Here is a 9,670-nt window from a genome sequence, read left to right on the forward strand (position 1 = left end):
CTAACATAAAGTAATGTGTCTGGAAGATAGAGAAAACAATCCAGAATCCATCTTGAATAGTTAGGATTTTGGTTCTCAAATTTAAATTTTACTTCTGTTTCTTCTTAAGTTATCTTATTACCTCATTTTCATAGAGGGAAAGCTAATGGACCAAATAGATTATAAATGATTCCATGTCAGTTACTATGCTGAAGTCAGTCATTAGTTTACAGATTTAAGACTTATTTCTCCAGTTTTCAGGTAACAACTAATGGGCTTTTGTTCTACAAATTCATACCAGTCATCAGGCATCAAAAACAACTTTTTTTTTTCCCCCCTACCCCTCTTGCCTAACATACTGCCCACCACCCAGGAGCTAATGAAATACTGTTGTAATGTTTTGGTACCACTTACTGAGAATTGTCCAGGGCCAGGCAATAAAATCTTTACAATAGTACAATAGAGAAATAGTACATTTTACTTTTAATATCTATAAAATTATAACAGCTTCCAAATATAAAAAATCTATTTCTTAGTTCTCTTCCAATTTCTGCTTTGTGAAGGTATCACAATAGCTGCTTTCCTCAAAACTTCCCTTAGCATTAATTTAGTAGAGAAGAGAGCCTGCTTTTCTAGATGTAACATGACAGAAGGCTTTAAATTTCTGGCTCTCTTAATTGTAATATTTTCCATCTAAAATATCATCCAACTGATGAGTCCTATTACCCAAGAAACCATCTGATTAATTACAAACAATTAAAAAGAATAAACTGTTATCAGGAGAAGCTAGAGAATTTCCATAAAAAAATGTGTGTTAAATATCACAAGTCAGTTTAATTGTATGCTTTAATCCATTAATAAGTATATTTGAACCAGACATAGTATTGAAATCTAGAAAAGATTAAGAAGACAGAAAGCAATATTAAGAATATTAACTTAAAATAATATTTACTAATATTAATATTAATAATTAGTAATATAAAGGGCCTTTAAGAGTGATATAGTTAAGGGTATCCTTAGACAAAGAAAGCATAAGGTTATAAGAAAAATAGAGAAGAAATGAATGGAGATTAAACTGTAAATATCTATGTTAATGTTCCATTGATCCTAGGTGGAAGATATTTAAATTCACTGTAGTTTTCTAATTAATCTAGAATTATTGGATAGGAGGTATTTCCTTCCAAAAAGCATATGCTGCTGGAAGGTTCCTAATAATCCTCATTTGAGATTCCTGGTAGGAGTGAACTTCTGGCCGTTTGTGAGGAGGATAATTTATATTCTTTTTAGTTGAGATATAGGGATTCAAAGATCAGTTCCTTGGAATATCACTGTTGTACTAATTGTTACCATTTGATAGGATCCTTTCCTTCAGGATTTAAGAGCTCTCTTTCACTGATATTTCTTAATGAACACAAGGTTTTTTGGAAATTTAGTAGGAATTTAGAAAAAATCAAGCAAACGTCTTATTAATTATTATGTGAGTTACTTCCAATATTTGTCCGTGTCTAATTGCAAAAATAGTGTGGAGCTGAGAATAGAAAAAAATATTTCAATGTGTATGAAACAGCATTTATTAACTCATCAGGAAAGAGTTTTGGACTAGGAGTTGTTAATATGCCAGTGGAAATTACTTAGGTCAGAAGTACAATAAACTACAGTGCACATGCCAAATCTGAGTTGAGGCCTGGTTTTGTACTGTTCCACTTCCAAGTCTACCTCTTCATGAGTATACTCTAGCTCAGTGCTAGGAAGTCCTTAAAGTCTTTTCACATTTTGTCATTACTCTTCCTTCAATGCTTAAGAATTATTTTCATTATTTCCCGTTTCAATAACTATGTGGTTTCTTTTTCTTAATTGAACTCAGGCTGATGAGTCTGATCTGTAGTGAATGCAATGAGTTCATTATCTGGGAAGATTTGTCTGTGTTAAAGGATATTATTTTAGGAGTAAAGTGAGATCCATTAGGGTAACTCCTGCCTAATATTTTCCAATTTCAGTCTTTACACATGACCCATCAGCAAACATTACTAGGTAAATCTAGGTAATCTAAATGAGTTTCTAACAAACATATATAGAACACAGATAGCATAGCTTGCAAGTTATCTCTTCATTAGTTATCTCTTCATTAAAGAAGTGATTCAGGACTTAAAATGTTATAATAATGAATAGAAATGTCTGAGAAATTGAAACAAAATTTCATTGGAAATTTATGTATATATATATATATATATAGTGACATATGTGTATATTCAATAAGTATATATATATAGTGACATATGTGTATATTCAATAAGCAGCCAAGATCATACAGGATGAGGAAGCATCAATTTAAAGAAAACCCTAAAACAAAGTTAGCAGATGCATTCAATAGCTTGATGTTTGTGTCTATTACTTTTATCCAAGATGGGTCAAGGGTGAGACTGTAGTAAGCTTTTGGTCTCTAATGATTATCGCAATGTTGCATCAAAAACCCAGTGGCTTGTCAAGATCACCCATATAATAGAAATAAATGTTTATGATAATTAGAAAGGGAGGAAGGAAGAAGGAAATTAGAGCCTGGATCCAATATGAGGTTATGACACTGGAACAGCTGTGGAGTTCCCTTGGTGGGAGGTGCCAGGGACTCAGAGGGGTGTGTTGCTTCCAAGATAGGACCTTGGGTCATAGCTGTATGAAGATTTCAACTTGATTTTTGGGGGAACTAAGAGTGTCAAATGTTGGATCCCATAAAATATCACCCTGAACAATTTGTCAGTAATGTGAAGATGAGGTTTTTTTGTTTTTTTGTTTTTTGTTTTGTTTTATTTTGCTTTTTCAGTGCAGTAAGGGAGAGGACTACCTTGATAGATCTTTAGTGTCTTGGAGAAGGTTGGGAAATTTTTGAATATTTATATTGTTTTGGATTTTACTGTAAGGTGGATCTTCCAATACAAAGGCTTGGTTAGAACCAAGGAAGGATCATGAGAGAATAGTTTACGGTTGGTAGACACAGCAAGATGAGGATTTTGAGAAAAGATTTTCCAAGATGCTTATCGATAAACAGTCACTTAATGTTATCTATAGTATATAGATTGAAGTTTGCTCTTAAAATAAGGTGTTATAGAAAACTTTTCATGATACTTGTTAAAGATGATAAAGGAAACTTTATTAAAGAAAGATTATTATGGTGAGGTTTTTACAGCAGGGGAGACAGATTAGAATTTGCACATAGCAAGAAAAAGTGGGGGTTTATAGGCAAGGATCAGAGTGGAGGTCTGTGGATGAAAAATTACCAAGAGGAAATATCAGGGGTATGGAGGATTCTGGCTAAACCGACTTGATGGGATTCTTGATGACGGCAGGCCAGAGTGATAAGATATTCAATGTGGGGGATGAGGAACTTGATCAGATACAGAGGAGATCAGATACCCACGGTAAGGGGTTTTTTGCTAAATGACTCAACAAGATTCTTGCTAAAACTGGACCAAAGGGCCAAGGACAGAGCCCAAAGTCAGGGCCTGGCAGGCAGAGGGCTAAGAGGATCTGCATGGGTCTTTGATTAAGGAGAGAGTCACTGTGATGGTGGGAAGAAGAGGTTTATCTATAATAAACAGTGGAGATATTGGCAACTTTTTATTTTTCTGAGAAACTTGAAGTAGTTATGTTAGTTTGAAAAAGTGGAGTAATAAAATCATGTTAGTGAATATAGCTGAAAGGTATATAATGTGATTAGGCATATAATAAATTGTATGGGAGTACATGATTTCCATTTTCAAAACTTCAGTAAATGAAAGAGGACTTCAGCTACCTCCATTTTGGACCTCAGTATGTACTTTCTGAGTTCTTCTTTCAGCTATTTTTAACTGGCAGAAGATCCAGAGGGTAAAATATCCTGTGATGGAAAGAGAAACTACCTCCTCATGCAACAGCGACTACCCTGATGCCAGCAAGACCCTGTATGGTTGACCCTAAGAAAATTATCCAGTTGACCTTTACTGCCCATCTGCCAGTACCCACACACCTTTATTGCACACTTTCCTTATATAAACCAGAAGTATTTTTAACACTTTGGAGACAGTATTTGAGATGTTAGTTCACTGTCTCCCTAGTATTGGCTTCACTGAAATCAATCCCTTTCTGATTTTACCATGACTTGTCTCTCTGCCTGTGGATTTTATTAGCCATCAGTGGCTCATCCTAGTCTGTTTGGGACCCATGGAGCCAGGTGGCTTGAACCCTTGGGCCCCAGTTATAGAAATACATTTGCCAATCCTGATTAAGGGGAGTGAAGACATCTCTTTATGCCTCACTCTAGGGCTTGTCAGTGGAGGTGAGGAAGGTCTGTTTAATTTCACCTTGTATACTAAAGTTGGATGTTGGCTTAAGAATCTCAAAACTCATTTTTTTTTAAATTTTGCTTTGAAAAACTACAAAAATAATATAGTCCCTCTCCTTAGAACGGAGTGTACTTTGCAGCCATTGTTCTGTTTTCAGGGCAAAACAGACAAAAGTTTAATAGCAATATCCTTTAATAAAAATATGACTGATAATTCCTTGAGAACATTATGGGGTACTCTTCCCCCCATCTCTTTCTTGTCAAATTGTTAGGCAGCTATTAATATAATTTAACCAGCCCAATTAGAAAATATACTTTCTAACTTGATCTTTAAATTTTATTTTTGTTGACTTTAAGGATTCCTCACTGAGTTTTTAAAATTATTTTAAGTTTATCTTTACATTTAAAATTACTATGTGTACAGTTAATTTTGCATTAAATTTGCTATCTTATTATACAATTATAGTGAGTATCTATTTTGACTTTAAGATACTAACTAAATTTAGCATGTCTTATGTGACAAAATTTAAAGCATGCATCAATTCATTACCTTATACAATGATCTTTAACAGGCAAGGAGGGAAGATCATTTTACTGCAGTATGCAGGGCAGAAACTAAGAAATAGGGAAGAAAGTGCCACATCTATGGTCAGTGAAGTATTAAATAATGACATGCTGGGAACAGTATCAGATTATGGGGTTGTCCACCTAGTATTCCTGGATTCACTCATTCTTTACCTATAGCACAGTTCTGTAATTTTGACATTAACACGTCTGATAAACAAAGCACTGTTCATAGGTGAAGTTTTATAAAGATGTGATTTTGTCAAGACAAACTTGCACATGTACAATGTAAAATTTAAACCATACTGAATATAAAGAAATTTGGCAGATTTCCAGGTTTCCCAACACTCTAAGATTTCAATAAAAACTGCCAATAAAGAAATGAAAGAAGTTGTTTCTCTCTCTCTCCCCTCCCCCCATGGATGTCAAACTCTTTTTGTAGGACAAAAAGCAAACTAGGATCCTTAATCATCATTATTATTATTATACCATTTAGGCAGATACATGATTAAAATTTTATTTTAATCTGTAACTCTACCAAAGCATTTAGAGAACTCATTAAGATGTGCAAGTTTTTCAGGTTGTTGCCATTAGCTAGACACAATCATTGTCAATAAAAATGAGGAAGAAGTAAAATTTGGGTATTGACATGCAAATGAGTACCATAAGCTCTTCACTCTGCTGTAGAATTTATGTATCTCAGCTGTCACAACACCAGTTCCTAAAGCAAAGTAGGTGTGTTGTGACATCTCTTAATAAAGGGATGCTAAAGTTAAACAAGGTGTGTGATGTGACTATTTGTATGTGACATGCAAAACATTCACATAGGCTATTACTTAAATCTAACGGATTTAGAAGGACCCGCCCAAGAGCAAAGTAATTGTCATGCTAAGTCAGAACTATGGTCGATTGAGTATATCAGTAGTAGCCAACAGAATTTTCAAATAAGTTTTAGGAGAATAGGTGTCAACACTTCTCAGTGTTGAAGGTTAGACTCACAGGACATCTGATGCATGGAGAAAAATGATCATCACGTTTCAGACCAGATTTCCTAGTGGACTCATACTGGTTATTTCTCACAAACATCTTTTGTAGAGGATTTTATTATAACTATTTAATAGATGAGAAAACTGAAATTCAAAGTTAAGAAATTATCCCAAGATTTCAAAGTCATTAAATGGCAGAGAATGAATTCAAAGCACATTTGTATTTTTCACCTTGGAATTCCCCAATTTCCTTCTTAAAATCTTTATCAGGAATGTTTTTCTTCATCACTTTTTTTTTATACTTTAAGCAACTTTTTATTATACAAAGGTTGTCACATAATTGGATATTTCTCTACTTTGTATACAATTATTCATACTCCCCACAGAAAGACTTCTTCTTTACTTTTCATCTGGTTAATGGCAAGCACTAAAATCCTGAATTTAACAGAATCGTAGTAAAAGTGCCTCAGTGATTTAAGTTGAAAGCAGTACATTGGTACATGGCTCTTGCACTCAGTTATCAGGAATGTGAAAATTTCTTTTTATTCAAAAATATGAAATAAATTTTCCTTAGGGGTTGTTGCCAAACCTGGACTGGATCCTGGAAGAACCAAGTGGCACTCAGAGACTTTGGAGGATCGGAGGTTTATTTAACACCAGTGGACTCAGAGGAGGTTGTTCTCCAAAGGTCTTAGCCCCGAGCACAAGCAGGGAGGGGGATTTAGGGGCACCTGGGTGGCTCAGTGGGTTAAAGTCTCCGCTTTCGGCTCAGGTCATGACCTCAGGGTCCTGGGATGGATCCCCACATTGGGCTCTCTGCTCAGCAGGGAGCCTGCTTCCCCCTCTCTATCTGCCTGTCTCTCTGCCTACTTATGATCTCTGCCTGTCAAAATAAATTAATAAAATATTTTTAAAAAAAGGGAGGGGGATTTATACCCTTCTACTTCCACATACTTGGTACTTTTGGTATACCTGGGAAACAGGGAAGGGCTTTGAGACAGGGACTGCAATTCCTTTGCTGGTTTGGTCAGCCATCTTAGAGTACAGTTTTGCCCTATCAGTATGAACAATGACAGTGGTAAACCATTATATGTTGTCAACTCAAACCAGTAACTGATGGTTAGGGTGATTTTTCTTAAATATCAGCCAGGTTTTTCTTCAGTCATTTCCTTCAACTGGCTTCTCAGAAGTTATCATTGAGGAGGAGTGTCGTGAGCTTCCTCTCACAGTTCATCACTGGGGCACCTCTCAAGCACTGGGGCACCTGAGTGGCTCAGTCTGTTAAGCATCTGCCTTCAGCTCAGGTCATGATCTCAGGGTCCTGGGATCAAGCCCAAGACAAACTCCCTGCTCAGTGGGAAGCCTGCTTCTCCCTCTCCTCCCCACTCATGCTCTCTCTTGCAATTATGCCTCTCTCTCAAATAAATAAATAAATCTTTATTAAAAAAAAATAAAGGTAAAGCACTATTCTGAGAAGCAGAACATTCCACTTCCCATACAACCTTCCATTCCACCCATTCTGCCCATTCCTGGGTCTTTCTCTTTTTCAGGAATTTCAGTGACTATAGCTTCTGCTGTAGTTAACTACAGAGAGGCCAGTCCAGCAGCATCCAAGAAAGCAATTCTTGCAACCTTATTTGGATCAATGGTTCCTTTTCCCACCATATTCACAAAGTCTCCAAGCATAGTGTCATAACCAACTTCTGAGGAGCTCTCCATAATTTTCTCAACTATCAGTGATCCTTCAACACCTGCATTCTTAGCAATGGTCATTGCAAGAATTTTGAGTGTTCTCTTAATTTCTACACTGGTTTTTGATCTTCATTAGCTGGAGTTATTGAACCCAAGGTGAGAATACAGTGAAGCAGGGCACAACCCCCTCCCAGAGCAATGCTTTTTCAACAGCAGCTCGTATACCCTTGAGGGTATCTATAACTCTGTCTTTCATTCACTTGATCATCACTGTTCCACCAGACTTCAACAAAGCTACTCCGAGTTTTTCCAGATAGTCATTCAGCTTTTCCTTTTCATATTTTCTAGTTATGATATCTAATTGCTCAATGATTTCCTTGAATACATTTTTCAGTTTGAGCCTTCTCAGAACCTTTTCATTTTAAGAGCATGGCATCATCATTGGTCACAAAGACCTCTCCAACTTTTTCTAAGTTGTGAGGTCAGGTCTTCTGCAAACACTGCACCGCCAGGAGCAATACTCATGTCTTTAAGCTGCTTCTTTCTATTGTCACCAAAACCTGGAGCTTTGACTGCAATAACCTGAAGACCAACTTTTAGCCTACTCAAAACAAGTATATTCAGAGCTTCCCCATTAACATCTTCAGCAATTATGACCAAGGACTTACAGGAAACATTGGCAATTTTAAGAGCAGGTATGATGGACTGAACACTAGAGATTTTCTTTTCACTCAATAGAATACAGGCATCTTGAAATTCACATTGCTGACCTTTTGATATATTAGTAAAGTGTAGAGAAATATAACCTTGATCAAATTTCATGCCTTCAGTAATTTCTATTATTCTATATAATATTTTTATTATTCTAAACACAATCATTTGTGTTTTTTCTATCCTTTACTGAGATGACACCCTTTCTTCCAAACTTTTTCATTGCATCAGAAATGGTGTTGCCAATTTTTCTCCATTTATAAAATCATAGCACCCTGAGCAATTTCTTCAGGGATTGTCAATGAAGGCTGCTTCTTAAGTTCAGCAGTTCCAGGATCAACAGCTAACATCACACGTCTCCTGATTTCCACAGGATTAGCACCTTTAATCTTCTCAAAGCCTTCCTTGGCAATGGAGTGTGTCAGGACAGTAGTGGTAGTGGTGCCATCCCCAGTCTCTTCAAAATTGTTATTGGCAACATCTTAAAGAACAAGTTTAGCACGACTATTTTTATATTTATCTTTTAAGTCAATTGTCTTTGTGACAGTCACAACATTTCTTGTTACTTTGGAATTTTCCAACTCTGTTCAGTAATCACTGTTTTTCCCTTTGGCCCATAGTAAGGGCTACAGCATTAGCTAAAAAGGTCTATACCTTAAAGCATTAAGTCACAAGCGTTTGCACCAAATTTTATGCCTTTGGCATAGCCCTAAGTGAGATGAGGAGCCAGTACTCTGGACACTGGCCTAATTTGGTGAAAAACTGTGGGTAACAGAAGTACTTGTGAGGGCAGTGGCAGGGCATGTGGAGAGTGAGATAGGCCATTGGAGGTGAGTAGAGGGTTCTTTGCCATCATCTTAATTTGACAGAAACAATTTCACTATGAAATCTCTAGGGGGAACTTGGTGGCTCAGTGGGTTAAGCCTCTGCCTTTGGCTCAGGTCATGATCTCCGGGTCCTGGGATCAAGCCCTCATCAGGCTCTCTGCTCAGTAGGGAGCCTGCTCCCCCCACCCCCCACCACCTGCTGCTCTGTCTACTTGTGATCTCTGTCTGTCAAATAAAATCTTAAAAAAAAAAAAAGAAAAGAAAAATCTAGGTAAGTATCTAATATCTATATATATTTTCCCAAAAAATTGTCCCTAACTTCCTACAAATTAGTTAATACCTCTCTTTGGTGATCTTGATATGGGGTCCTCTAATGCAGTTTTCAAGAAAATTTTCTTGAGATGCTTACAGTGCAACTCACTAACCTTATTTAAGTAGCACAGAGACAGGACCTGTGGGCAGAAAGAGTTGCACTTTTTACTGTGTGAGGCTGGTTCTTATATGCTTAGTAATCAAAGGGGAAGGGGTATGTAGGGAGTATCAGATTACAAAAGTTTCTTCAAATTTCTTTGAATTTCTACTTATAAAATTACTTT

The 9,670-nt window shown here is 36.5% G+C and overlaps 1 pseudogene; it reads right to left on the reverse strand.

Annotated features, from left to right (window-relative positions):
- Positions 1-7,308: 7,308 nt before the first annotated feature.
- Positions 7,309-9,100, reverse strand: LOC116599718 (annotated as a pseudogene).
- Between the last annotated feature and the right edge of the window lie 570 nt (positions 9,101-9,670).

The sequence above is a fragment of the Mustela erminea genome, chromosome 9 (genome assembly GCF_009829155.1).
Source record: "Mustela erminea isolate mMusErm1 chromosome 9, mMusErm1.Pri, whole genome shotgun sequence".
Taxonomy (NCBI): Eukaryota; Metazoa; Chordata; class Mammalia; order Carnivora; family Mustelidae; genus Mustela; species Mustela erminea.